This window comes from Mirounga angustirostris, unplaced genomic scaffold (genome assembly GCF_029215605.1).
Source record: "Mirounga angustirostris isolate CCGP_5_RB_7025 unplaced genomic scaffold, mMirAng1.0.hap1 SCAF_6, whole genome shotgun sequence".
In the NCBI taxonomy this organism is placed as follows: domain Eukaryota; kingdom Metazoa; phylum Chordata; class Mammalia; order Carnivora; family Phocidae; genus Mirounga; species Mirounga angustirostris.
Window position 1 is genome coordinate 149,586,778 of NW_026991714.1, and position 26,871 is coordinate 149,613,648.

The 26,871-nt window shown below is 48.0% G+C and overlaps 1 protein-coding gene across 6 annotated transcripts in view; it reads left to right on the top strand.

Annotated features, from left to right (window-relative positions):
* The window catches only part of DOCK1 (dedicator of cytokinesis 1), a 489,580-nt gene that overhangs the window by 233,463 nt on the left and 229,246 nt on the right, over positions 1–26,871 (top strand). The gene's annotated exons all lie outside the window — the stretch shown is intronic.

Below are 26,871 nucleotides of genomic sequence, written 5' to 3' on the forward strand. Positions count from 1 at the left end.
TTATCATTTCACATACACGTCCCCACTTCATAGGCAGATGGTTTTCCAAATGCATCTTACTCGGTTTGGGTTTTTACTAAGTTTTTGAGGATGACGTGATTAATCTATTATTGGAATCCAAGAGAACTGCTGTTTTCTTATTGGTGATTCTAGGTCCTGATCAGATAAATATGGAGAGCCCTGCATGAGGGACTGACATAAATGTATTTGTCTTAGCCATTACAGATGTCATGGGACAGTGGGGCATACTGCTCGATGGGAGGACTGGAAAGGATTAATCTTTGTGGTGTGCCTTGCTTCTAATGGGTTAACACTAGCCCTAGAGAGAACATGGGTTTCCCTGCATCTATCACTCTTTTCTTTGCATTTTATGGAGAGTGGTATTTGAAAATACTTTTTTTTTTAAAGAAATTATTCATTCTAGAATCAAATTTTGTGTTTTGATCACAACCTCTGAAAATGAAAACAATGGTGGTTGTTTCAGTATTTAAATCCTGAAAGAAAATAAAATCACAAGGCTTTATGTTAATCATGCAAATTCATCTTGGGCTGAATTATTAAATGCATCTAAAAAGGTGCAGGTGGCCGATGATCCCTCTGGGGAATACCAGTGGGGTAAATGCCTTCACTTTATCAGGCAGATTCACAGCTGCTCATTGCACGTGGAAGAATTTTCTTGCAGGCTGAACTTAAAGGAAGAAAATATAGTTATGTTGCTTGTGAGTTAGTGTTTGAGAAGAAGATAGTCAGATGGGAGGGACTGGGGTGTGCAGGGGCCTGGCGTTGGAGCTCCCTGTCGAGAGAGGCAAGGTCACAGGCATGAGCTAGCTGAACAGGAACAGGCCCAGGCTGCACTGCCCAGTCCCCCCGTCGACAGACCTACGGGGCCCGTGGACCCAGGACTGAAACCTCCAGGAGCACTTCTCCGGACAAGGAACCGGGTGACTGGTGGCGGCCACTCCAGATGTCATTGAGTGTGTGGGCCACCGGGAGCTCCGCTGATGTGTGAAGGCTACACCTAACACCTTCAGTGCCATTCAGTCCCATTTGAAGGAGCAAAGTGGGGTTCAGAGAGATGATGTCACTCGTTAATATCACACAGCAAGTAGGACATACAGGCAGGAGCAGGATCCTGAGTTCATGCTGTTTCTCATAATGTCAGATGTCCAACAAACAGGCAAGACACCTCCCCATATCCTTAGTTCTTACTGGGTTAAGATTGCAGGCCAGTGGGCATGGTGGTCCGGTGAAGGAAAAAAGTGGGGAGAAGCCCAGAGTCCTCATGTGAGAGTGTGTTCTAGAACTTCCTCTCCCTGCAGTCCGGGGACCCCATTAGCCTGGCCTTTCATCACAGGCCAGCATGGTGCTGGCACTTTGCAGGTCTCCACTGGAGTTCCTGAACAAAAGACTTAGAGAAAACTGAATTATTTCATCACTTATGCCATGACCATGAACGGGCAATCTTGTTGGAGGCCAGCAGTCAGCTCTGCAGAATTTGGTTTAGGTCAGAGGGCCAGGGTTTCTCAGCCTTGGTGCTCCTGGCATTTTGGGCTGGCTGACCGTTTGCTCTCCTGTGCATGGAGAAATGTTTAGCAGCATCCCAGCTTCTACCCGCTAGATGTAAGGAGCATCCTCCCAGTGTGCCAGCTAGAAATGTCTCCAGACATTGCCAAATGGCCGTGGGTGTGGGGGAGGGGCACAGCCATCCATGGGGAAGATCTACCACACTAGACCTTTCATCTTGGGTGGCTGGAGTGTGTCCCTGAAAGGGAAGGCCTGGGAGAGCAGAGCGAATGGCCAGGAACAGATGGTATGTCCGGGCACCTGGGGGCATGGGTGGTCGGGAAGGTGCTTGTTCTGAAGGGCTGATCTGGAAATGCCCTAGCTCCGTGCTGAGCCAGGAGGGAGCCCCATCCTCAAGCCACTGTGTACCACTGTGTGTCTGTCCTCTGACAAAAGAATTAGTCCCAACGGTCGCTCTCGTAGGTAGTCTGGAGAAGACAGAGAAGCAGCCTTCTTTGGCTTTTAGAGCTTTCCTGGGTGCTGAGGATAGCTGGACGGCTTTGTAATTTGGAACTGGAAACACTGGGCAGTTTTGGAGAGACCAGGAAAGGAAAGGAACAGACCGGAGCCGTATCATCTCTTGGCTTTGTGTTGGGAGGACTAGATTTTGGAGAGTGGGTGGGATAGAACATGCCTGCTAAGGATGGATAATATATATCTTTTACAGACACTCATCCCAATAGGTTAAAATGATGTACACAAAAGGACGTGGTGTGGGGAGGGTATGGGGGCGGTGGGGGCATAATGAGAAAGTTAAATCTTAACTCTCCTCTCTCACAATCATTCTCGAACTGCCTTTGCTGTCCAGCTATGCCAGATGATACTGTGCCATCATTCTGCAGAAGACCTTCCTACCAAGGAAAATTTGAAAGGGAGAGCATTTTTACAAAAAGCAATTTACTAGTAATTTTTCAGCCTTTTCCCTGCCACTCCTGAAAAATGTGCGTCTGAATAAGTTTGTCCTACCGTGCTATTCATCATTGCGATTTGCCAGGAACTGCACTGAAATAATTTTCTTACATCAGTCTGCTGGTTTGGAAGGATACTCTGAATCTTGGACTCAACCATCAAACTAATAAAACAAATCAGAAAAATTAATTGCCAGTGGCAAAATAATAAAAATAAAGCAATTCTAAGCTCTTATCTGTTTTACAGGGACTTAATAAGTATATAAAAATCATTTTCTTATTAGTAAAAAATGATGGTGATACTTAGAGGACTTTTTTTTCTTTTTTTTTTTAAAGATTTTATTTATTTATTTGAGAGAGAGAGAATGAGAGACAGATAGCAAGAGAGGGAAGAGGGTCAGAGGGAGAAGCAGACCCCCACTGAGCAGGGAGCCCGATGTGGGACTCGATCCCAGGACTCCAGGATCATGACCTGAGCTGAAGGCAGTCGCTTAACCAACTGAGCCACCCAGGCGCCCAGAGGACTTTTTTTTCTCGGGGTAGTCTGCTGGTGAATTCATTTTTCAAGTAGTAGAAAGTGAATTGTCCTCATCCCACTGATAAGAAAGACGTCAAGGGATTCTTGTAGTTGACTTATTTGGACTTCAGATGGAGATCTGCGCTCCTTTTGGTGGCTGGGTGGCGTTTTCTAAAACCGTAGAATGGAATTTTCCTGGACATTAGGAATTACTTTCCTATTAAATGGTTATACCTTTCCAGGGTGTTCACTTACTGTTTATTGGGGTGGGGGGGCTGGTAGTGATTATTAAGAAAATGGTTTTGTCATGAAAGGAGATGGGTATTCTAACAGAAGACGTCCCACAAGTCGAACCTTCCGGCTCCCTTCATTCATCCATCATCCCTTCATGCATCCATTCAGCAAATGAGTGTGCATATGTCCCAGTGTGATGTCAACGTGCAGTCCATACGTACTTCTGTTCCTCACCAAATGCAGCATATCCTCGGCGCTGCACTTGGATTTCCTCCTTGACCCTCAGGACAGCCTCACAGGGGAGGCACTCTTGCCAGCCTCAAGCTGCAGATCGAGAAATTGAGGCTCCAGATTTTTTTTTTTTTTTTTTGTAATTCGCTGGGAGTCACCCAGCTCGAAGGCTGCTCCCTGCATCCCTCTAAATCCCAGGCACTGAACCCCTCCCCTGCCCAGGGAAACCTGTAGCCTGCAGGCTGTGTCCTGTAATGAACGTCAGAAGGCATCCAGTGGCTGGAACTCGTCGAGCAATTTCCTTGACCTGTTTGTCATGAGGTATCCGGGTGCAGGTTATGCAGAGCACCTGGGCACAGAGTGAGTGAGGGCTGTCGGGAGTGCTGGACCCCTCCGGAAGCCACAGTGGCATTTTCGGGGACAGCTCGCCTTGGCCTTGTCACCTCCGAGGACCGTGGGCTCTGGTTCTTGGAGTTAATCTCTTGGCTCCAAAGCAGCAGGAGTTCATAAAGTTTATTTTTTATACGAAAATGGTGTTCTGGAATTCATCGGACTGTGCCGTCTTGAGGTGAATCTGGCGAGTCATGGTGGAGCGCGTCTGGCTTGGGGAGAGCTGGTGTTGGGGAGCTGTTCGGAATGCAAATGTCTTAATTACCCTCCAATTAAAGTGTATAATCAAATGTGAGTTGTAAATATATAAACCCTGTACTTTTATTTTTTTTTTTTAAGATTTTTTTATTTATTCATTCCAGACACAGAGATACAGAGAGAGAAAGAGAACATGAGTAGGGGGAGAAGCAGAGGGAGGGGGAGAAGCAGGCCCCCCGCCGAGCAGGGAGCCCGACGCGGGGCTCGATCCCAGGACCCTGGGATCATGACCTGAGCCGAAGGCAGACGCTTAACCATCTGAGCCACCCAGGCGCCCCTAAACCCTGTACTTTTAGATTAGTGATGGAGAGTCCTGTCTGCGTGCAGCTTTAAATTAATAGCTTATATAAAAATGTTTTTTCCAGCTTAAAGGAGTGAAAAATGGAAGCAACTAAATACCCAACAATAGTTAAACGGTTAAGTAAATGATGGTGTACATCCAGTGTGGCCATTAAAATGATAATTATAAAGATTATTTAGTATCATAGAAGAACACTTATGAAATCATGTTAAGTGAAAGCAAGCAGTCTCCCAAATTGTACTGGAAGAAAATGAACCCACATGGTCATCATTGTGGTGTTAAGATAGTGCTTTTTGGGAGATTTATCTTCCCTTCTGTTTTCCAGTTTTTGTTGGGGGAGCTGCGATATTATTGTTTGCCAATTAAAAAAACCACAGGGCAAAGTCAGGTCATACCTTAGGCAGGATGACAGGATCAGGCCGCTAGAAAGTATAAACACTTGGATCAGAAGAAGAAAAACCCAGAAATGATTAGATTTGGGTACACGCCGTCTCCCAAAGGTCATCTTTTATTGTTTTGAGGACGCTTTGAATAAAGAAAGAAAATGAATTTCAGAGGATTGATGGTGTTTGCAGACCACCACTGAGTGGTATATATGCAGATGCGTACGTGTCTGTGTGTACATACGTGTACATACATGTGCACCAGGAGCTTAGGAGAAGGGGTGTTGAGTCGAAGAGATGTCAGTACATGAGCAGACTCACTGCTGGGAGGAGATCTGCCATCTGTCTTAATTAGAAATAAAATGGATGTGACGTATCCTCTGCGTTTATTTTCTGAAGTGATCTGGGATCTCCACAGCTGACAGGAGACTCACTGGATGAGCTCCATTCTTCACGTGTCTGCACAACTGAGGGGTTTCCGGTTTGGCCCCCATGCCGTGGCGTGGTGCAGCTGACTGACCGTGGAGGCTGGTGAGGGCACTGGCCTTGCCAAGACACCCCCTAATGCCCCATCAGTCAGGGGAGAGAACAGAAGAGCTAGGCAGGCAATCCGATGAGTCTGGAAGGGGACTGAATGATATTATTGGTTTTTCTAGCGGCTTTCCCGCTGTTGAGACACCTTGGAGTCACAGATGCTGGCTGGAATTCAAAATTAATTGGGTCAGCATTTTATTCCATATGCTGAGGGAATGCCTGAGCATTAGGCTAGTCAGGACGGGGGTGGGGGGCGGACAGTGAACCTACCCTTCTTTTTAACACTCAGCTTCCCGGAGGGAAAGGAAAGGAAGACGGCATCTCACCCATCAAATGAACTCATTTGTGCTGTGAAACAGTTAACTTTAAGGCCTGTTTTATAGGCGCTGATTGATTCTTCCAAAATGGAAGTCCTTGCTTCCTCAGGGCAAAGCTAACTGCTATAGATTTTGGACGGTGCCTTAGTTAGATTCATTATCCCGTTTAATTTCCTTTAATACACTGAAATGATATTTTTCCAGACATTTGTTCACTTCTTCAAAGGTCACTGATTCAAGAGGACTGGAATGGGGTAACGAAATGAAAACAAACACCCCTCTGAGACTGCGCACCGAGGGAGGAGGTGCTTCCATCCTCCTGCGGTGTGGGAGGAAGCACAGCCAAGTCATGCCCCGTTCCCTTGATTTGTGGAAGACTGCAGTCAGACCTCCATCATTAGGAACGGACGAGCGTCCAGTCAGAAGTAGGGAGAAGGGGCATTCGTGGAGTTTCGATGCAGGCTTGAGGCAGAAGGAAAACCACCCTAGGTGCCCTCCCCCCCAATTCATGCATATCCGTGATTTCAGAAAACACATTGCCACCAACAGAAAACCTGTCGGTTACTTCAGCCGCATAGTGTAAATCACTGTTGCCGCACAGATTCACACTGGCCTGTTTCTAATGAGTGGGGAACCATCTAATGAGGGGAAGTGAACCAGCCATGTTATTACACAGATGCTTGGGGTTTGGCATTGAGGTTTAGAGAAACGAGAAAATGGCCCTCTTCAACAAATCAGACTTCCTTCTTCATTTGTTTCACTATTTACTTAGTTCTTTGATCTTCAGCTTATACGGATGTTAACCTCTGCTCATCCTCTGTCCAAATGGAATCTAAATGAGTAGAAATGAATTAGCAAAATTTTCTGATGTTGGTGAAAATCAACTGGGATAAATGCCTCCTCCAAGTGAGATGTTGCATCAGCGAAGGAAACGACTTTTATTTGTGGCAGTTAGCTTTGCGAACTAATAATGTCCATGGAGAGTCCAGAGAAACTGGTTCCAGCAACCCACCAAAATCATATGTAAGATTAGTAAAAAGGCCTAATTTCCCTGCTCCTCTCCTCCCCAGGAGGCAGGACAGCTAGAAAAGATGTTAAATGTGAGCGCTCTTGCTTTGATAGGTACGTAGAGATTATTGTAGCAAATGTCCCACCTACTCTGCTTCCTGGAGGTAATTAAGCAACAACCAGCTGGTAGTTTGGAGCCTAGCGCTAGGAAGTTGGAGTTGATAGGCTGTGGAAGAGGTGGTCTCCCTTACTTAGGCTTTATGGGATTCTCGAATGAAAACATGTACGTTGCGGAATGTTTTGCTTTACTGATTATGACGAATCTGTATGTTTTTTTTACTAAACGGCATGTTTTCACTCATGATATATCCTTGAGCTAAAACTAGAACATGGATTTTTCCAAAAAATAACTGTCAAAAGAGTCTATGTTTTCCCTGCTGTTTCTCGAAGTCGAATCTCAGGATACCATTTGGGAACACCCAGGGCAGGATTTCTGCCGTGGAGGTAACCAGTCACTGCAATTGCAATGATTTAGAGTTGAAGATGCAATCTGTCTTTCTGGCAAGACTATGTGAGTGCCCATCGATTACCATCAAAATGGATCCCCCTTGTATTTTTCACTATAGTGCATCTCCTGTGTTTCCTTGGTCTAACCAAACCATAGACTTTGCAAGGTCTTGAGTTTACTGCAGAGGTAGCTAAGCCAAGCAAGACAGGGAGAAATGAGCATTTCCTATAATCAGCTTCTATTTATAAGTGGACAGCAAAATGTAGAAAAATTACTGCCCCAGGAGCCTAGGTACAGAATCCTAACATGAGGCCATGGGCCGTGACCTGAAACCCTGAGGTGGACCGTACTCAACCTAGAAACATAGAGCTGCTGTGCTCCCTTTGGCCACGCGTGGAGCAGGGGCACCCACGATTACATGCAGGACTGAACTTGGCTTGCAGTGGGGTACAAAGACCCATGCCCCAGCTTAGGATGGTGGAGAGTCCCTTGCGCTCTGTTGGGAGGGCACCCTAGCGGGTGCTGGGAATGCTTTGTCTAATTAATTCTCTAGTTTAATTCTTCAAAGCCAGTCTTCTCTAGGTCTCACTGGTTTTTGTTTTTCCTTCCTATTGCTTTACCTCTTGGCTTCTTCCTTTGTGTTCCCACTGCTCCCACCCTGACCTTGGCATTCTCACATCCCCTGCCCTCAGCTCTCCATCCCCCATCCTGCAGGTCCTGCTCGTCCAGGCTTCAAGTTCCTGCTCTGTCTCTAGAACATGCCATGGTCTATCCCTGCTTTGGATCTTCAGTTCCCGCGGTCCATGTTCTAGGACGGTGGCCCTAGCCTCTTCTCCCTGGGTGGCCTCTGTGATAGTCCAGGTCTACTCCAGTCCTCCTACTGCCTTCACTGACATGAACAAGAGCACCTGCGTGTCTGGGCTGACCTGGCACCATACCAGGTGCTGGGGGAAAAACATGCATCTCTGGATCACACCAGCCCACTGCACCTCCCCGGGGGACTTGGAAGAGCAGGCCTAATGCATGAGTCAGTCTTCTTTGATGTGCATCAGTTCTCTCTACACAAATATATGTGATTATAGAAGAGGTCCCTCGAAGCACCTCCTTTCCCCTGAGCTTGGTCAGCTTTGATACTTGCTAATTGGTATAAGAATATAATGATATATATATCACAGTATCCTCACAGCTGGGGCCTTACCCATGGACCCATGGTATTTTTAGAAGGCTTACGATGGGTGTACCATATTCGCGGTGTCCAAGGATTCTTTCTGTGTTACCTGGATCTTCAGATTAGGGGGAATGTGGCTGTTTTCTGAAATCTGGGTAGGAATCAGATGAGTGGAAGGGAGAGGGGTATGGTTTTCTGAGGTTAATAAGTAAAACCATGTCCAGAGATTCTGATCTTGTGAATCTTGGCAAAACCATCTTGAGTTGGAGTGTTATACAGTATTACCTTAAACTTTTTTTTCTGTGCTTATGGAAGAGAAAGAGATGACCCATACACTCACAAAAATGAGTATATGGTTCAGAAATGATGTATACAGCTGACCTATGAACAACATGAGGCTTAGGAATGCTAAACCCTGCGTAGTCAAAAATGTGCTTATAACTTTTAACTTCCTCAAAACTTAACTACTCATAGCCTTCTGCTGACCAGAAGCCTTACCGATAACGTCGATAAACACATTTTGTATGTTATATATATTATATACTATATTATTACAATAAAGCAAGCTGGAGAAAGGAAATTATAAGAAAGAAAAAAATACATTTACAGTACTGGAGTGAAAAACAAAACCCAAGCACTCGCCTATAAATGGACTCGCACAGTTCAAATCCACGTTGTTCAAGGGCCAACTGTATATTTAATCATGCAGGACGGTGGGGCCCTTATGACATCTGTACTGTAGCAGAAAGGACTTGCTGGGGAGTACCAGTCCATCAGGTCTTATATTATCCAGCTCTGTGCTCGAGAGTGGGACGTGGTAGGGGCAAAATTCACAAAGAATTCAATTCAAAAACTTCAAGAGCTTGGAATGACAAAAACATTTTAAAGTGTGGAGTCTTTGCTAATCTCGCCTTCTAATTGGACTCTGGTTTTTGCTACCGAGAAGGAGCCATTGACCTGCGGGATGGGGTGGAGCCGGGGCGGGGGGGAGTGGGGGGGAGGGCACGGAGGGTCTGTAGCACGCTGGTGAGTCCGGTTACTTCAGGGGGAAGTGTTCGGCGCACAGCTTTTGAATAATCAATAACTTCCGTTTCTCTTTACTTTGAATTGAGTACATGCTATCTAAAATTATATTCAATAAATAAGATCAATACTTAGAATTCTACATTACGTCTTGTTCGTAATGAACGTAGACAAGAAGGAAAAGGAGAATGGAGAAATGGGAAGAACGAGGGAGCAAGAGGGGAACGGGAGGGTGAGAACCACACAGACAGACAGACAGACACAGGAGAGGAAGGGTGGTCCTCAAGAGAGTTAGCTGCAGTAAATCGCATCACATCCTGCTTGCTGTTACTGACTTAGAGCCTCTGCTGTCAGCTTTTGGATTCTCTAAGGGCTGTCGGAGCAGCCCCTTCTGGCCCAATCCAGGATGGAGCCTGACAGCTCATCAGGGCTAGGACAGGCCTCCGAGGCAGGACATCATTTGGCTTCATGCTCTAGGAAGCCCCCAACTCAGTAAGGGCATGTATTACATTTAATGAGTAATCCCATTTTAAGTTTATATTTCTGTGTTCTCCTTCTACATTTTAATCTCTCCAGTACCTCCTTGGATCAGATGGCCCCTTCCTTCACCAGGAGTGTGGGAAAGGGAGTGAAAGGCCAATGGGAACGGATTGTGTAGGTTCATGAAGAGGAGTTAGCAGCATAGTGAGTAAGCAGTACTGATGATCAGGAAGCGAGTCTCTGCGTACATCAGAACCCTAAAAGTACTTTTCTAAAGGAAAACTTAAATCTTTCCAAAACCTGAAGTGACCCCTCTAGGCCTTGGCCTTCTTGAAGCTGTGGGCAGGAGCATATAGGTGTTAAAGAAGTGGAACATTTTATAAGTTTTGTTTTGTTTTTTTCTCTCAAAGCATTTCCAGTTACGTAGGAGAAGAGACTCTGGAGGCAAGTCCCTGGAAGCAGGGAGATGCGATCTTCCTGAGGGACTCTACCCTTGAGCCCGGCTTTCTAGAAAACATAGATTAGTCCCCACCCCAGTCCAGGTCAGTCAGAATTTCTGGGGATGCAAACAGGGAGACAGGACAGCAGAGATCAGTGTAATAATTCATCCGTGCTGAAGAACCACTAGGCACCCCTGATTCTCTTCTCTTTTCTGCTGTATTGCTAAAGCACAGAGTAATACGTGGTACAGAAAGGTACCCATAAATATTTATTGAATGAAGGGAAGAATGAGTGATCTCCCAGGGGGGCAAGGAGCGCCAGCCCCTTCCATTTTGTCCAGAATGAACCTGGGGCTCAGCCAGGTGTTGGGCTGATCACCACCACTGCCCAGGCCATGACCAGCAGGGTGCCTTTTCCATGGCCTTGCTTGTGGGGCAGCAGTGGGGGTAGGTTCACATTCTACAGAGGGACAGTTAGTGACCAGTCATTGTCAGTGTTTAAAATACAGGTTTTTGGCTTTGTTTTGTTTTTGGTTTTTTTGCCACGTGGACTGATTATTGGATGGCAGAGTCCAAATAAATTGTCACCTGGCAGGTTAATAGCAGTAAGACCAGAAATAGTAAGGCATCTTCACACCTCTGTTCTTTGGATGTTTCTGCTGCGGGATGCAAAATATCTAGAATTCTGCCCCTTCCTAGGATTTCCGTGGCTGGGGGCAGCTCTTCTGAACCACGGATCTGGGGTTTGAGATCAGTTACTAGCACATTGCCAGTCTTTTCAGAGGATGATTACTTTTGGGTTTTCCATGTAGGATTTTATCAATTGGTGAGTGGGGGGGGTTGGGTACTCAAGATGACCTGTTTGGCATTGTCACACTCTGTAGGCTTTTCTGGACGTATCAATTCCTGGTGGCACAGTCTCATACGATCCTTAAGAACTACAGTGCAGAGACGGACTGCCTGATTTTGGGTTCTGGCCCTTCCTTGACTCAGCCCAGAATCTGGAGCTCGTTATACACTCTGGAGGGGGGATGAAGGTAAAGAGCTGATCCTTCTGTGGTGCTTGGTACAGCTTGGGTACCATCTCGCACTCCATGTGTGTTCTCGCATTACAGTCTCCAAACACCCTGTGAAGGAAAGGGTGCCATTTTTTATGAAGGGGGGGAAATCGAGGCACGGATAGGCGAGTCCGCGCCCGTGGCCACACAGACAGCGCCTGGCCGAACTGGGCATGCACATGTAGGCGGCGTCGCTTGGACGCTGTTCTCACCGCTCTGATCTGTGACGAGGGCACGGGAGGTCGGTGCCTTGAAAACCCTCAGTCTGTGGTCCTGCTGGAGACAAAGGGGATGCTCACAAGGACAGGCATGCTTAGAACACGTTCTGTGTGTGGATGACACTGGATACCATATGTTCCCGGACAGAAACATGCTTGAAAACCGGCTGGCAGGTTTCAGCCTTGAATGGCCAGTTAAGAGTATACAGTTGTCCTAGGTTTTTACTTAAAGCTGGGCATGCCCTTGGTCATCCTCACTGAGTCTTCAGGTCTAGACTTAGAACTGGTGCTTCGATGTAGCAGTTAATGATCGTTAGGTGTGACTTGAGAGCCCAGAGCCCTGGACGACAGTCCATTCTCCACCACTCACTCCGCAGCTGACCTTGCTGCGTGCTGGCCCCTCGCACTCCCCCTGCCCAGTAAGACCAGGTGGTGTTTTCATAGACCCAGTGTTGCAACCACGTGATAAATTCCATCATTCAGCCTCCACCCTGGGTATTTTTGGAACATTAGCAAATCTGATAGACATAATAAATAAAGTGGAGATACACTTAAAGGAGAGTTAACTTCATATGTGGAGGCAAATATAAATAGCAAGAACAAAGCAACTTAAGCAAGGCTGGAAACCACTTCTGTTAAAGCCACTGTGCTGACAACTACCATTAAAACAAACACAGCACGTGATCGAGAAAAAAAGCAGTTACCATTGGGCTCTTCAGTGACCGGAAAAGTCAAATGAAAAATATGATTGGAAAGTTGAGGAACTTATCCTTTTCAGCATTTTTTAAATTTCAAATTCTCTACAGTTGCAATGTGGCATGCACTTTTCTGGAGACTGATTCCTGTCCACGCTTCTCGGAGCTGTGTGAGTCTCATGAGCATGATTAACAGGAACTGGTCATTTGTGCCATGTGATTTCAACAAAGAAAAAAGACAAAGACCAAGTCTTTATGCACCACGGTGGTACTGATAAACAATAAGTGATAAATTGATGAGCCTACCCCAAAGATCAATGGAGTTGATGTCATGATGTCAAATTGAGTTGTGAGGTCAAGGCCGAGAGGCAGACAGATGTCTTCTGGTCATCTGGAGTTGACCCAGTGAACCCTCCAGTATTTTGGTAAAGCTCTGGTGAAAATTCCTTCCAACCAAAAATGTCAGCATTTGGGGTATAAGAGGGTTGAATCTGTCTGATTGAGGCAAGTTACAATCTCTCATTTCTCCTTGTTTGTTTCTTTTACTCTAATACTAGGCCATTAAGCTCAAAGACATTCTTACTTTATAGACTCAACTTCTACCCAAGTGAATTTTTACCAAAGAAAAATCTAAGGCGAAGTTTGATGGTAAAAAAACCCAAATCTTTGATACCTTTTTCTTTCATCACCACCGTCTGGCCACACGTAAGGACTGTTCATTTCTAGAAGCAGGCTTCCTTTTTACCACCTTCTTAGGTGTTTCCTCTTAATTTCTGCTACAAAAAAGGTACAACTTGAAGTGGAAGAGACAAATTATTGACCAATCTGGATTCTCCGAATTTCTAGCAAAATCATTGACTAGGTTTATTGCTAATGACCTCATTAAATATTTATTAAGCATCTGTTATTAGATAGTACTACTCTTAGTCCTTTAAGAATGTCTTGGTGTGTTGAATCCTTTGGTCCATTATTCTCTTCTTTGAAATTATATCTCATGTTCTAAGAAGAAAAAGATGAAAAAATTTTTATTTTTTTACTATTAGACTATTTTTTAAAATAGTATTTGTGGTTGGAAACTCAAACGCAACTTTCTAATGGTAATCCTATCTTTTCCCCAAAACCTGCTGCTTCCCTGACTTCTCTGTTTCCATTTAGATCACCCACCATCGTGTCGCCATCTTTAATCCCTTACTCATATTGCCATGTTACAAAGATTTGCCACGCGGGATGTTTCTCTCACAGCTGCCCCCTGTTCCTAGTGCCACCAGTCACCCTTGGTACCAATTAATTGTCACCTGTTACATCCTCTCAACTGGTCTCCAGTTCCTCATCTCTGGTTTATCTCTAGCTAGCAAGACTCAGTCTTCTGGACATGCACGTTATTGTTCCAAGTACTCAGTGGTCACCCACAGGCAGTGAACGGAGGCCCCTCCTGTCCTGCTGGTTCTTCCTCAAACTGGCTTCACACTGCTCCTTCACTCTCTGACCCCCACTCCTGCACCTTTGCCCAGTGTCACTTCTCACTCTTCCCATACCAATCTCTTGCACTCAACACCCGGCGACTGGGCGTCAGCTCCAGGATTGCGTGTGCTGGGTTCAGGAGTCCAGGCTCAATCTTCGGCCCCAGGCAGGGTGTCCCTTTCTCTTGGGGACCTCCAAGAGTGCTGTTTGTCCTCTCCTGATTCGACCTCCCACCTCCTTCTGTCCTCCTGGCCTGGAGCTTCTTGAGGACCTGTCACTTGGTTTTGGACACTCACACATTGCCTTGGCCACTGCTGCTACTTCTCAGTACATTTCCATGAACCACCAGTCCTTTGTTGACAAAACCATCTTCACGTCAGTCTGCCTTCCCTGTGTTTGCCCACGTTCAGAACCTGGACTTTATAGTTGCAGGACATGAACATCGCTTACCACGGAAGTACATTACAGATGATTTGAGGGCTTTCGTCTAACCACGAAGGACACAGGCAAAAGACAGAGAAATGAGAACCAGTGTGGAGCAACCCACATCACCACTGGAATGACCCAGAAACACGAACAGAGACTGGTCAGTTCCGTGAAGGTTGACTGTGAATGTGGTGTATCTCCATGGTCGTTCCGCAGCGGGGCAGCTGAAAGGAGGCCCCAGACCACGAGCCTCCGCTCCCTCGTCGTTTCCTCTGGAGTTCTGAGCAGAGAGCTGCTTTACTTGTGGCAGCGCACAGCCTCCTCCTCATGTCTCTCGTATGCTGTAGTTTACTGCATTTCATTTATGCCCAAGGCTAGATTATTAAGGATTGAATTGGAATTTTCCATAGTAACTGCAACATAAACTTTGCTTAGCATTTTGCCATGCTGTGACGGTTTTTAAAAAATTCTTTGCCCCTGTCATGGCTCTGATAGCGTAGCTCGGGAACATGCAACGTGCCCATGTGATCCCCTCTCTGATCTTGCTCAGACTTCCCTGACAGCAAGAGGATGTGGTAAAGAGAGTCTGTGGATGTACAGTACTTTGGATAATCCGAGCAATAGTGTATAAGAGCAGTATTCACGAATAATGACTTTGGAGATATTTCTTTCCAAATTCCTTTGAAATATGGTATCAGCTAAAAGGTTTATACTTTGGAAACGTGATTCCTTCTTGCCCCTAATGTCTGCTTTTCTGTATTCAAGTTACTCCCCAATTAGCACTGGGACTATGCACTGAGCAGAAAGACACCGAGCTATCAGGTTAGAGTGTTCTGTTTTTATTTAGATCAGAGGTTTGTCTCTTGATAATATCTTTGTATACCTCCAAGTCCCTCAACTCATTCATTATGGTATGAATGATGCCTAAAGTGCATATGACTCACACCTACACTGGTAACTTATGGTAGAGGAACCTCTGACTGAGTTCATATCAGGAATTGAATCTGGAACCAAGAGATGTCTCTGAAGTTATGGTTTCTCTTACTTGGAGAGGTAGGATTCTTGTTGCTTGGAGACACCTCAGTACCTCTGGATCTGAAGCAGATACAGTATCATACATGGTCCAGAGGTTCAAACCTGTACTTTGTATGGCTGTTTAACATGAGACGACCCCTCAACAACTTGTTTGTAGGAATCCCGGTGAGGTCCCTACAACTCGATACCAATCCTCTAGTCTGTCCTTAATCTATAAGATAAATTAACTTTTAAAATAAATGGATTAAAAATTATGATGTTTTACTACATTTATGCTGTAGGTTAGCTCACATACTGGAGAAAGACTTATCCAAATGTTTGTATGCGAATTTGGATAATGACAAATGGATAATGAAATGACAAATAAAAGTGTTGTCATGTAATATCAATCATATTAAATTTTCCTTTAAAATATTGAAGTCACCCCATAATGTTATGAAATATTAAAATCAAATATGTGAGGAGACTGAAAAGGATCTGCCTCATAAATTATGTCAGCTAATTTTGGGCTGGAAATGAAGGTCTCAGTGGAATTACGGTGGGGAAGGGTTCTTCACATTTATGAAGGAATTGTTTAAAATAAAGCTGCCGGTTTTGTCTTGGGAACCCTAATAACCTCACTTTCCCCAGATGGCTGTGGTTTGCCTCAAAGAGGCCTGCTGTTTTTGGTTAAGCACTGACTGGTTAAGCAGCAGCCTTGACCCGCACCTGCTCAGGTGTCTGGTGGGCTGGTCCAGAGCTTTAGAATCCAACATTCCCACCAGCCCTGCCTTTGCCTTCCTACCTGGATGCTGGTCCATAGACTGTCGCTTTGCGATGTAGCTGTGATTTCTTTATCATTATTCCCTGAGAAGCAGCCTGTCCTCAACAGTAACTAATCTGCTCCTCACACAAGAGAGTTCAGTAGTTGTTGCTCTAAATGAGACAGCCATGGGTTAGAACAGCCGGGAGAATACAAATGCCTAGCTAAGTGAACGCATCTGTCCAGCTCCTCGGCTGTGATCAGCTGTTAGCTCTGAGAATCATTTTTATTTTCTGAATGCTTATTTCAGTGTGTAGGAGTGTTCCTGGTCGACTGATGCCTTTCGTGCACAAGCCTTTCACTTATGTGCTTATTTAAATTTTTTTTTCCTCTATAGAGGGAGAAACACGACAGACATTCTCTATGCTGCCAGGGGAAAACAACTGTGGCAGAACAGAGAAGCCCCAAGTAAACAGGCAGATGAGAGTAGCCAACTTTTCATAGGGTTTTTTGATAGCTCTTTGTGCAAACATGGAGCTTTCCAGCTTTTGCCTTATTAGCCAGTTTCTTAACCAGTAGTTGTGCTTCTCAGTAGGATAATGGGCCTGATTTAAGTAAAAGCTCCAGGTCTTAATCACAATAATAAAAGATGAAGTCTTGACAACTGTAGTAAGTTCAAAGGCATATACTTTGAGTTTCAAGGGCATCCTGTCTTTAAGTAGAGGTCTTTCATTTAGCTAAAGAAATTAAACAGAATCCTTCTATCTTTAAGGAAATGATGAATTTAGTGAAGAAAAGCACAGACTCTCTGTAGCTAACATAATTTATGCAAAATCATGCAATTAGTGATAGCTGTGCTAGACATTTTTTATCCAAATGCGCCTCTAATAAAACCATCATGAGGAGCAGTGCCATCTAATGTAAGTAGTAAACATGGGTAGTAAATTATTAATATCTGGTGAGGCATGCAGATGGCAGGGCTTCCATTTTCCTTTGAGCTGCCTGTGCCCATTTGCTAATCCTTCTTGCAAAAAAAAAAATGGCAAAGATAAATATGAACTTTTCTTTGGAAAGTAACATTCAACAGGATATGAATGCAATAAATAGCACAATGTGAATAGTAAAAACCAGCGCTTTCCGCCTCCGCAAAGTGAAATGGTGGTTACTTTCTGCTCCATCTGTAGCATAAGCTTAATAATGTCAGAGCATTTTCATACGTGTCCGACTGGTTGGGAATGGCCCAGGTCAGGTGATTTGGGTGGTATTTTTCAATCAAGTCCCCATCGCTGTAACCTTGACAGGCCCCCACTGGCAAATGGAAAGGTAACCCCTAGCAAGCCCTGGTCCAAGGGAAAACCTCCAAGTGCACTGACCTCGACCCTCTGCTAGTCTGAGCTGTAGTCCTGGGAAATGATAGCGTGGCTTCCTAGCCAAGGCAGGGCTAGCCCAAAGTTCCTTCCCACTCTGGCCAGTTCACCTCGGGATGCTTCTGCAGAACGTTAAGCGCCTAAGCAGACAAGGTCAAATTAAACTGCTTCATTGCCGCCTCTGGCTCAGGGGCCCAACCCGGCTTCCAGCCCCCAGGCACAGACCTGCAGAGGGAAAAGGGTCAGGGTAGAAGCTCTGCTCTGTAGATGAGCCAAAAGCACCGATTTTCTCCCCTATTGACTCCAGAGGCATCTCTCCTCCCCCACTCCTGGCATCCCCTTATCGCTAGCTCCATCTCCCTGTGGCATATTTCTGGGTAGTACAATGCTGAGGTCACAGGGACAGGTTCTTTATTCCAGCGATGCTGGGAACCCTGAGCATGAACCAGCAAGACGCAGACTCTCGCTCTTGACTTTGGGCTCCAGGCGCTGCGCCGGCCCGGGGGCACCCTCCTCCCTCCTGCCCTCGCCCTCCAGCAAGCTCACTCGCTCCCTCTGCAGCGTTGGTTGGTTTCCCACGCCTGTCCCGGGCTGACAGGGGATGCCACGCACTCCGAAGCCCCGCGGGCGCCGACCCCGGCCCGCAGCCCAGGGAGAGTGCCAACCCGAGCGAGCCCTGGTGCCACGGGAGGAAATGGGCTTTTCATTTCACGTGGGCATCTGCCTTTGCTCCTGCTCGCGCCTCTCCTTCGCGGCCGGCGTCAGGGCCCCTCTGCTCGGACTTATCCCCCCCGAAGTTAATCTGCCGTACTTGCCAGTTCGCTCTAGTTTGGAAAATACTTAAACACCTCGAAACGTTCCGGAGACTCGGCCGCCCGCGATTCCCCAGTTCTGCCGACCTAGGGCTCTGGAGCGCTCACGAGGCTGTGGCGTTTGTCCAGAACCAGAAGCGTAGGCATGCAGCCCCACTCCTCCCAGGCCGTCGCCAAAGTTGCCAGACGCCCCTCGGCGACCCGGCCGCGCCAGATGCAGTTGCATAACCTCGCCCGCCGCCCGGTCCGCTCCTGGCTCCACCGGCGCGTCCTGGCCCCGGGAGCCGCCGAGTCCCCTGCGAAGCCTGTCTGCGGGCGAGTGGGCGCGCCCGACCGGGGTCGGCGCCCGTCCGAGCGGGGCTCCGCCCGCGGCCAAGTGCAGCGGGCGCCGGCGCGCGGGAGGAGGGCGCGCGGGGCTACGCTTACCTTCGGCTGCTTACAGATAAGTCGAGGTCGGTGCGGCGCCCGGCTCGGGCATGTCTCGCCGCGCACCCGGGCAAGCCTGGCGCGGCGCGGAGCACCCCGGGCAGGGCATCCGCGGCGAGGCTCGCCGGGCTCGCGCGGAGGAAGTCTCGGTTCCGGGGACTTGGCCGGCTGCGCGCCCGCCGCCCGCCCCCTCCACCTCCGCCGGCCCGCCGGCCGGCCCCCGCGCCGCAGCTCGCGGCCGGCCCGGCTCAGCGACGCGCTCGGGGAGGCAGCGGTTCGGCCGGCTCCGGGGACGCCCGCGCGTTCGCTCGCCGGCGGCGCGGCGGAGCCAGCCACAGCCACCCGGCTCCGTGCTCCTCCGATGTCCTCATTTACTGCAGTTGTCTTCGGCGAGGTTTCGGAGCCCGGGCCGGGAGGCGGGGGCGGAGTGGGGGAGGGAGCGGGGGGGAAGTCCTTGCAGCCGCCCCCGGGTCCCCGCCACTCCGCGGAGCCGGGCGGCCGGAGGAGAGGGCGCCGGAGCCGCGCGCCCGCCGCCTGTGCGCCCGGCCGGCAGCGAGGCGGGCGGAGCCCCGGGCCCCGCGGGGCGGGGGTGGGGGCGGTGCGGGGCCCGGCGGGCCGCGTGCGCGGGGTGGGCGAGCTGGAGGGAGCGGAGCGGGAGGCAGCGGGGGGGCCCCCGCCCGCCGACGCCGGAGCCCGAGCTGGAGGAGGAGGTGGAAGGAGCCGCCGGCTGCTGCCGCCTGCGCGCGGGGCTCCACCGCCGCGCGTCCTCGGGGTGTCTGGGCTGCAGGCGGCGCTGCGCGGCCCGGGAACTTGTTGAGTCTGCCCTCAAGCCGCCTCTGGAGCAGCTGGAGGGCGGAGGACCCGGCGTTTTTCTCTCGGGAGGGGTCGCTGGGGTCGCCGAACGATGGCTGCCTGCTTGCCCGCCGGCCCAGCCCGGCGTGGCTTTGAAATCCTGGACTTAGGCATCTGCCCCCTCACCTGCGGATTGCTGCCTAGTGGAGGCCAGGGTCAGGGGCGTGTTTCTGTGCGGAGTCCAGCCCAGGGTCAGCCTCTCTAAGTGGAGGCTGACAGGCAGGCCGGCTGTGAGTGGTGAGGACAGAAGTGGGAGTGCCCCCTGGGTCTGTTGCCCGCTGACATTAGGAACACTCTAGAGCAGGCGTCACCGCTGCTCCTAATCAAGACCCCCCCACCCCCCCACCGTCACACACACACCATCCACCTGCAGACGCCACAGGGTATGTGTCCTTTTTGTTGCAGGGCAGAGTTGAGCTCACTTGGGGAGGAGCAGATCTGGGATGCACAAGGAGCTATACCCCACCCCCTCAACAAATCCACCCAATCCACCAATGGGTAGTGGGTCCTCTGAGCTCAAAGCAGTTGGGCCACTGGCCTCCCTGATTCCCGGCAGACCCTGGTGTCTGGGCCTGGGACTAAGCAGGCAGCTGGCTACAGGTCTCCTGTCTCCCTAAATTTTCTCAGGCTTGGAGTTCATTCTTCTTGAACACACTTGAAAGTGGCCACACTCATTAGTTTGAATATTTCCCAAGAAAGGACAGAGGAATGGTGGATCCAAGGTCAGTGGCATACTTTGGGGGATGAAATGGGAGGACAAGAGGGAAAGTACCATCACCACGTCTTCAGACAGAACGGCAGGTGCACACACCTGTGCCTGCCTCCCCTGGGGTCCCTGCTGCAGCCCTGTGCCCGGGACCCAGCCATTGCTAGTTCCTTGTTCACTGAGCTCAACTGAGCCCAGCATGGTGCACAATACAATATCTATTCTTTATAAATTAACTTTATATGTAATGCTTTATTTGTCTTTATGTGGTACTTGGGGCGTCGTGTCCAGACGTTCCAGAAGAAAAGCATCCTAAAACCTCCTCCTTTCCCCTCTTACCTCTCAGTCTCCTTTGGGACACAAGGCTGCCGTCCTCTGGCATCAAGACGTGCCCAGGAAGGGAGTCCTGAACCCGGGCCTCTAAACTCTTGTCTACTCACTCCTTTTGTTACTCCAGATCCCGGAGTCTAATTTTTAGCCTGTTTTCTTCTCTGGCTGGCCCACGGTGCTGGTGAGAGCTGGCTGGAGACGTATGCTAGCAGATGAGTCTGAAGACCTGTAATCCCTTGTTCTGCTTGGAAGGGACCTCGTGTTGGGGATGTGTTGGACTTGGGGACATTTGATGCCAGGTGGGAGGGATCATGGCCACGGATCGCTCCAAGATAATTCCCCTGGGGATGTGCTGTTGGTACTGCGGGCCCAGTGTTTCTCCCAGCTTTCTGCAAATCTTGCTTTATTGCTAATCCATAAAATCGAAATCTGCCTTCCATCCCTTAAACATGTCACTATAAATAAAACTGCCAGGAAATACTGAAATTGTGCTGGTGGTAATGGACAGCTACGTTTTTAGGGGCCCGAAGTAAAAGCAGATAAACATAAATGCATGCACAGCAGGACAGAGCAGAGCCTTGGGGGGCAGTGTGAGCTGTCAGGAAAATGGCTCCAGGGATGGTGTTATTTGAGATCCACATGATGTGTAATTGTAGGAAGAAAAACTAAGTGGCAGGTTAGAAAACCCACTTATAGGAAGAGAAGATTTTAGTGAACTTCTTAGCATTATCAAGACTATCTTTAGGTGTTCAGTTGTCTCCTGGACTCATAGTTGTTTTTCAGTTATCCAGGTCATTGGTATCCTCCTTCTTTTCTGAAATAAGAAATCTTTTGTCTCCTGTGTTTCCTCGCAAATCTTCACATCATAAGGGTAAATACTGGTGAAAACTTGTTTCACCATAACTTTGCCTGTGGAGGGGTATTCCACATGGGCGAGGCTGATGAGCTGTCATGTCTGTCCTGTTCTCATCTTGAAAGCCAACACTGCGAGGGGCTGGCTAGGGAGACGGGAGTCATGAATGCCATCTTCCTGCCTGCAGACTCCCCGCTGCATTATTATTATTTTTTACAGACGAGACATGTGCATGTTTTTAGGGTCTAGGATGAATTGTTATGTTCCGTTTCCACAGAAAAAGAGTTAAAGTTGGTAGAGAGTAGATTCATTATAGGAGTCAGGTAAAAATTGGTTTCTTGAGTTTTGCTTCAGATTTTTGCTGGAAAAGATGGACTGCTTGGATGGAGTGGGGGGTGGGGTGGGAGGGATGGGGTGACTGGGTGATAGACGCTGGGGAGGGTATGTGCTCTGGTAAGCGCTGTGAATTGTGCAAGACTGTTGAATCTCAGATCTGTACCTCTGAAACAAATAATGCAATATATGTTAAGAAAAAAAAGAAGAAGAAGAAGGTAGCAGGAGGGGAAGAATGAAGGGGGGGAAATCGGAGGGGTAGACGAACCATGACAGACTATGGACTCTGAGAAACAAACTGAGGGTTCTAGAGGGGAGGGGGGTGGGAGGATGGGTTAGGCTGGTGATGGGTATTGAGGAGGGCACATTCTGCATGGAGCACTGGGTGTTATGCACAAACAACGAATCAGGGAACACTTCATCTAAAACGAATGATGTAATGTATGGGGATTAACATAAGAATAAAAAAAAATTAAAAAAAAAAAAAAGATGGACTGCTTGGAAAGGGAGAAGTCACTACTTTTAAAGTGGGATTTCCTAAAAGCAGAAGGCCCTAAAAATTAAAGAGACAAGAAAGTATGAGAGAGATGACTAGGAAAATAGCCGAGCCTCTCTTCTGTTGCCTCCTTCTTGGCTGTGTGCAGGTGTCTTGCAGACATTTGCCGGATGCCACCCCTACTATTGAGTTAAGTTATGAGGTCTCAATTTCCACCTTAAAAAAGACAAGAATATACAAATCAGAGATGGGTAAGGATGTTCATAACAGTCTTGCCCACCTGAGTTCCAAACTGGAAATAACTCCAGTATGTATCAACCATAGAAGGGATACAGATTTCTGGGTTTACTCCTTTGGTGGAGTCACAAACAGCAAGGACAAGGACCAGTGGCTGATGCGCTCAGCAACACGAATCATGTTCACAAACGTTACGCAGAAGCAGCCAGACATGAGAGTACGTGTCCTAGGATTCCATTTCAGTGAAGTGCAAGAATGCAAAAAAGTAAAATGTAAGAATGGTGGTCACCATTGCCCCGGGCCACACTATCTCATGTGGTGCTGGGTTGTCTGTATATTGAACTAGGTGGTTGCACACCTTATTCATATGGGGCAATTCATTGAGATGTTCTCGTCTTTTTAGGACGCCTCCTTTCTGTCTGGGCAGACCCACTCACTGTCTTTGCAGCATCGACACACGTGCTCCCCAGTAATGTACCCCTTTAAAGGAACCGGCTTATCGGTCAATGAAGTTGGCTTGCTTTATTGCTAATTCATAGAATCGCTAAAGCCACTTTCTCTCCAAAACCCAAGATAAGAGAAGAGAGGTTGTCTGCACATGCCCTGCTGCTATCGATGAGACTTCTTGTCTAGCTGTGTACTGGAACTTCCTTCTTTGGGAGGCCGCCGAGCACCTGCCCGACTCTTGCACACAACTGTGATGGAGTTCACTCTGGAAAGGAGGCTCCTACCTTGTCCTTTACTCTTCTGAGTGACTGTCAGGTGAGCCGGTGTCTGTGATGGCAGGTTCCATCCTCTAGCTCAGAAGCTGTGGTCATAGATCAGCTGCTTTGCACCCCTACAAAGGAGAGGGAACTCAGGTTGGCCTGAACCTGGAGGGGAGAGATCAGTAACACTTGGGGGCTTCTCTTTTCTCTTTCAAGAACAAGCCATCCTGCTCAAAGGGGCTCCAGGCAGACCTCATCTTTTGCCTGGAAGACTTGAGAGAAGCCCTTCTGAATCATTTCCTTTGTCCTCTTCTGCTCAAACATTTACGCTCGCTTTCTGGACTGACTTTCTTCCCTCTGTGTGAAGCCCCATGCCTGTGGCTCTTCATTGTCCTGGCAACAAAGCTGTGTTTCCTCCTGTTGGGAAGCAGAGCTGTGTTTCTAAAGTGCTGGCCCATGTTCCAGGGACTCTCCCCACCCTGAATTTCTTTTCCTTCCATGATGAGCAACTAGAGATGGTTTATTGGCCTGGAATACAGTTTGGTTTGGAAAAACTGAACATCGTACAGATTAGTTGAAATCCCCTGTTTTCTGTCATGCATCATTGTGAATCTAATGTATCTATGGGAAATGGAATGGTTTTATTTTTCAGGAGAACAAAGGTGGCTCTAGGTTTCCTTTAACACATCATACAACAGGGGCAGCAGTATTTAGAGAAAATGAAGGGGGGCCATGTGCTTCTGGCTTGCCCCCTTCTACCATTAAGCCCCTGTTGAGTAGGGCTCTGATCAAACCCAAAGGCTTTCAAATGCTTTGGCCCCCCACTAAGTCAGTAACTGCCCCTCCTTGCCTTCAGGTGGACATGGTGCGAGGGAAGCACATAGACTGTGTTTTGCCGACCTTTGTTTTGTCAGTGGGGGCTTTTTAATTGTCCAAGTCTGACCTGTTGGGGAGCAGACCCCCTCTGCAGGAGGAGAAGGCTAAGGGGCTTTTCCGAATCCCTTCTGGTAACACCAGTGTCTCTGTGAGCCTCCGGAAGGCAGCTTCTCATACAGCAGGTCATGTGCCAGGTCAGAGAACGATACCTTGGGCCAGAATTAGGTCAAGAAGGGGTAAAAATTGCTTTCCGATTTCAGTGCCTGCTCTGCTATTGTACTTCGCTGGTGTCAAGACCGTGGACGGCCCTTCAGCAGCCGTCTGCCCCGCGCTCGCAAGGCCTCTGCCGGTTTAGGCGGGCTCCGCGGGGAGGCCTGAGGTTTAGCGCAGTGCTTCCTGTGGGCCGTCTGCTGTGGGTCTTTCTGTCTGCCCTCTGTTCGCTCCTGAGCTTTCATAGACCTGAAGGCGGGATGGGGGGGGAGGAGGGAGAAGAAAGCGGAACCCTCCTGTTCTACTCCTTTCCTTCCACAGAACCTGTCTGACGGTGACGGGCACTTTGGTTGTCCACGCAGTGTCAGGTACCCTGCGCAGTGTCTCTTTTTCTCCTCACAGGACAACCCTGAACTGGATACTGTTAAATTCTTTTCACAGATAAAGAACAGAGACATTAAGTAATTTCTCCAAGGTCACACAGCTCGGGAATGAGGAAGCCTAGATGCAAATCCAGTTCTGCCGGATGCCACAATGCAACTGCCTGCTCAGGTTCATTATTGCGATATGAACTTGAGCAGCGTTCAAGAGCACACATTATAATTTAGTGTTACTCTAAATGACTGTGTGCCCCTCGGACGTTATGGCCCTGACTGAGGAGGTCGTTCACCAGTGGCATGCTCTCTTGGTACCCACCTGGCCCTGAGCAACACCGGGTGCCTGTGTCCAGGCTCTTGTGGTATTAGCTGGGCTCTCTCATGGGACAGATTCTGACTCGGGATGTTTAACTGCTAAGACCACTGTCTCATTAAGCAGATGACACGTCGAGGCTGACTGCGGAGTGTCTTTGAGCGGGTATTTTTTTACCTTTACTAGCTCTACCTCATCTTATCATTGTATCAGTTACACTTTGAAGTCAAAACTGTCCCTGGAACAGCTGTGTACCATAATCCTGGCACATTTGGATAGCACCTTACCGTTGTCCAATAGAATCTCGGTATCAGGACGCTTTTTCTTCCTTGAATGACAACAGTTGTCCATCACTCTATATGTCTATTCCATATATACCACAAAAGACCGTTTCAGATTCTTTGGGTGCCCGTTGTGGTGACGTGGTCTTACTGTGATCTTGGATTCGTCCTAAACAACCCATTGGTGGTCTTGTCACCTGACTTCAGATGTATTGCTCAGGATTGTGGATCGTGGGCGACACGGTAGCAAGCTACTGTGTTTTGGAAAACAGGCATTTTGCTTTTAAATGCCAGGTTCCAAATGGGAAGAGTACAGAATTGTCTAAAAATCTCCAGTTACGTTTGATGACCTCTGAGGTCACACACGGATTTTCAGTTTCATGTTTTTTTTATAAACAATTCTTTTTTTTTTTTTTTTCCATATCATTGAATCCTTGGAGAATTAAATAGGTCATTACTTTAATTCCACTGCACTGTAGGGTTGCAGGTCTCCCGGTTCCTATTTGCCTGATTTGTGGTTTGGCACATTCTGGAACTTTGTTGAGCTCTAAATGCATTCACTGCCTTACGCACTCACTTCTGGGTTGCCATTCATGAATACTAGTGTACCTTTAACTGATGTTCAAGCAAGCATCAAAAACGTATTTTAACCCATTTCTTGCACAGTTTTAATTGTCTCTGGGTTTTCAAGAAAAGTGAGACATTTTGATTGTAAATGTTGCTCAGTAGTCTTTCTTTCTTTTTTTTTTTTTTAAAGATTTTATTTATTTATTTGACAGAGACAGAGATAGCAGGGGGAGTGGGAGAGGGAGAAGCAGGCTTCCCGCTGAGCAGGGAGCCCGATGCGGGGCTCGATCCCAGGATCCTGGGATCATGACCTGAGCCGAAGGCAGACGCTTAACGACTGAGCCACCCAAGCGCCCCTTTTATTTTTTTTTTTAAGATTTTATTTATTTATTTGACAGAGACATAGCGAGAGAGGGAACACAAGCAGGGGGAGTGGCAGAGGGAGAAGCAGGCTTCCCGCTGAGCAGGGAGCCCGATGTGGGGCTCGATCCCAGGACCCTGGGATCATGACCTGCGCCGAAGGCAGACGCTTAACGACTGACCCACCCAGGCACCCTCAGTAGTCTTTCTTTTTTTTTTTTTTAAAGATTGTATTTATTTATTTGACAGAGAGACACAGCAAGAGAGGGAACACAAGCAGGGGGAGTGGGAGAGGGAGAAGCAGGCTTCCCGCGGAGCAGGGAGCCTGACGTGGGGCTCGATCCCAGGACCCTGGGATCATAACCCGAGCCCAAGGCAGACGCTTAACGACTGAGCCACCCAGGCGCCCTCAGTAGTCTTTCTTAAACACAAATCCAGTGCTCACTGGTCAGTGTTCACATGGTTAGATGTGTAGATGTCACAGTTTTCTCCGATCCCGGTATCCCAGCGATCATGGCTCTATGGCAGGTCCTCTCCCTTCCCTGGAAGGAGAACCCCAAGTGGTCCCCAGTCCTCCCGAAGTCGGAAGACGGAAGCATCTCGATATCCCAGAGCATGCATTGCTTTCAAGAGAGGGAGGCAAATCATGCAAAGCTTTTTCCCACTTGTGCTCATTGGTTGGCTGTTTTGGTGGATTAAAAGAAGACACTTGAAAATTAGTGTGTTTCTTAAAAAATAAATTTGAGATGTGAATTTGGAGATTGTCACCAGTGAGATGAAATAGCATTAGCAGAAAAATCAGTATGAAATTTAAAGGTTATCTTAATTCACTTTATGTGTGTTCTCAACCTGAGCCCCAAACAGAATTTG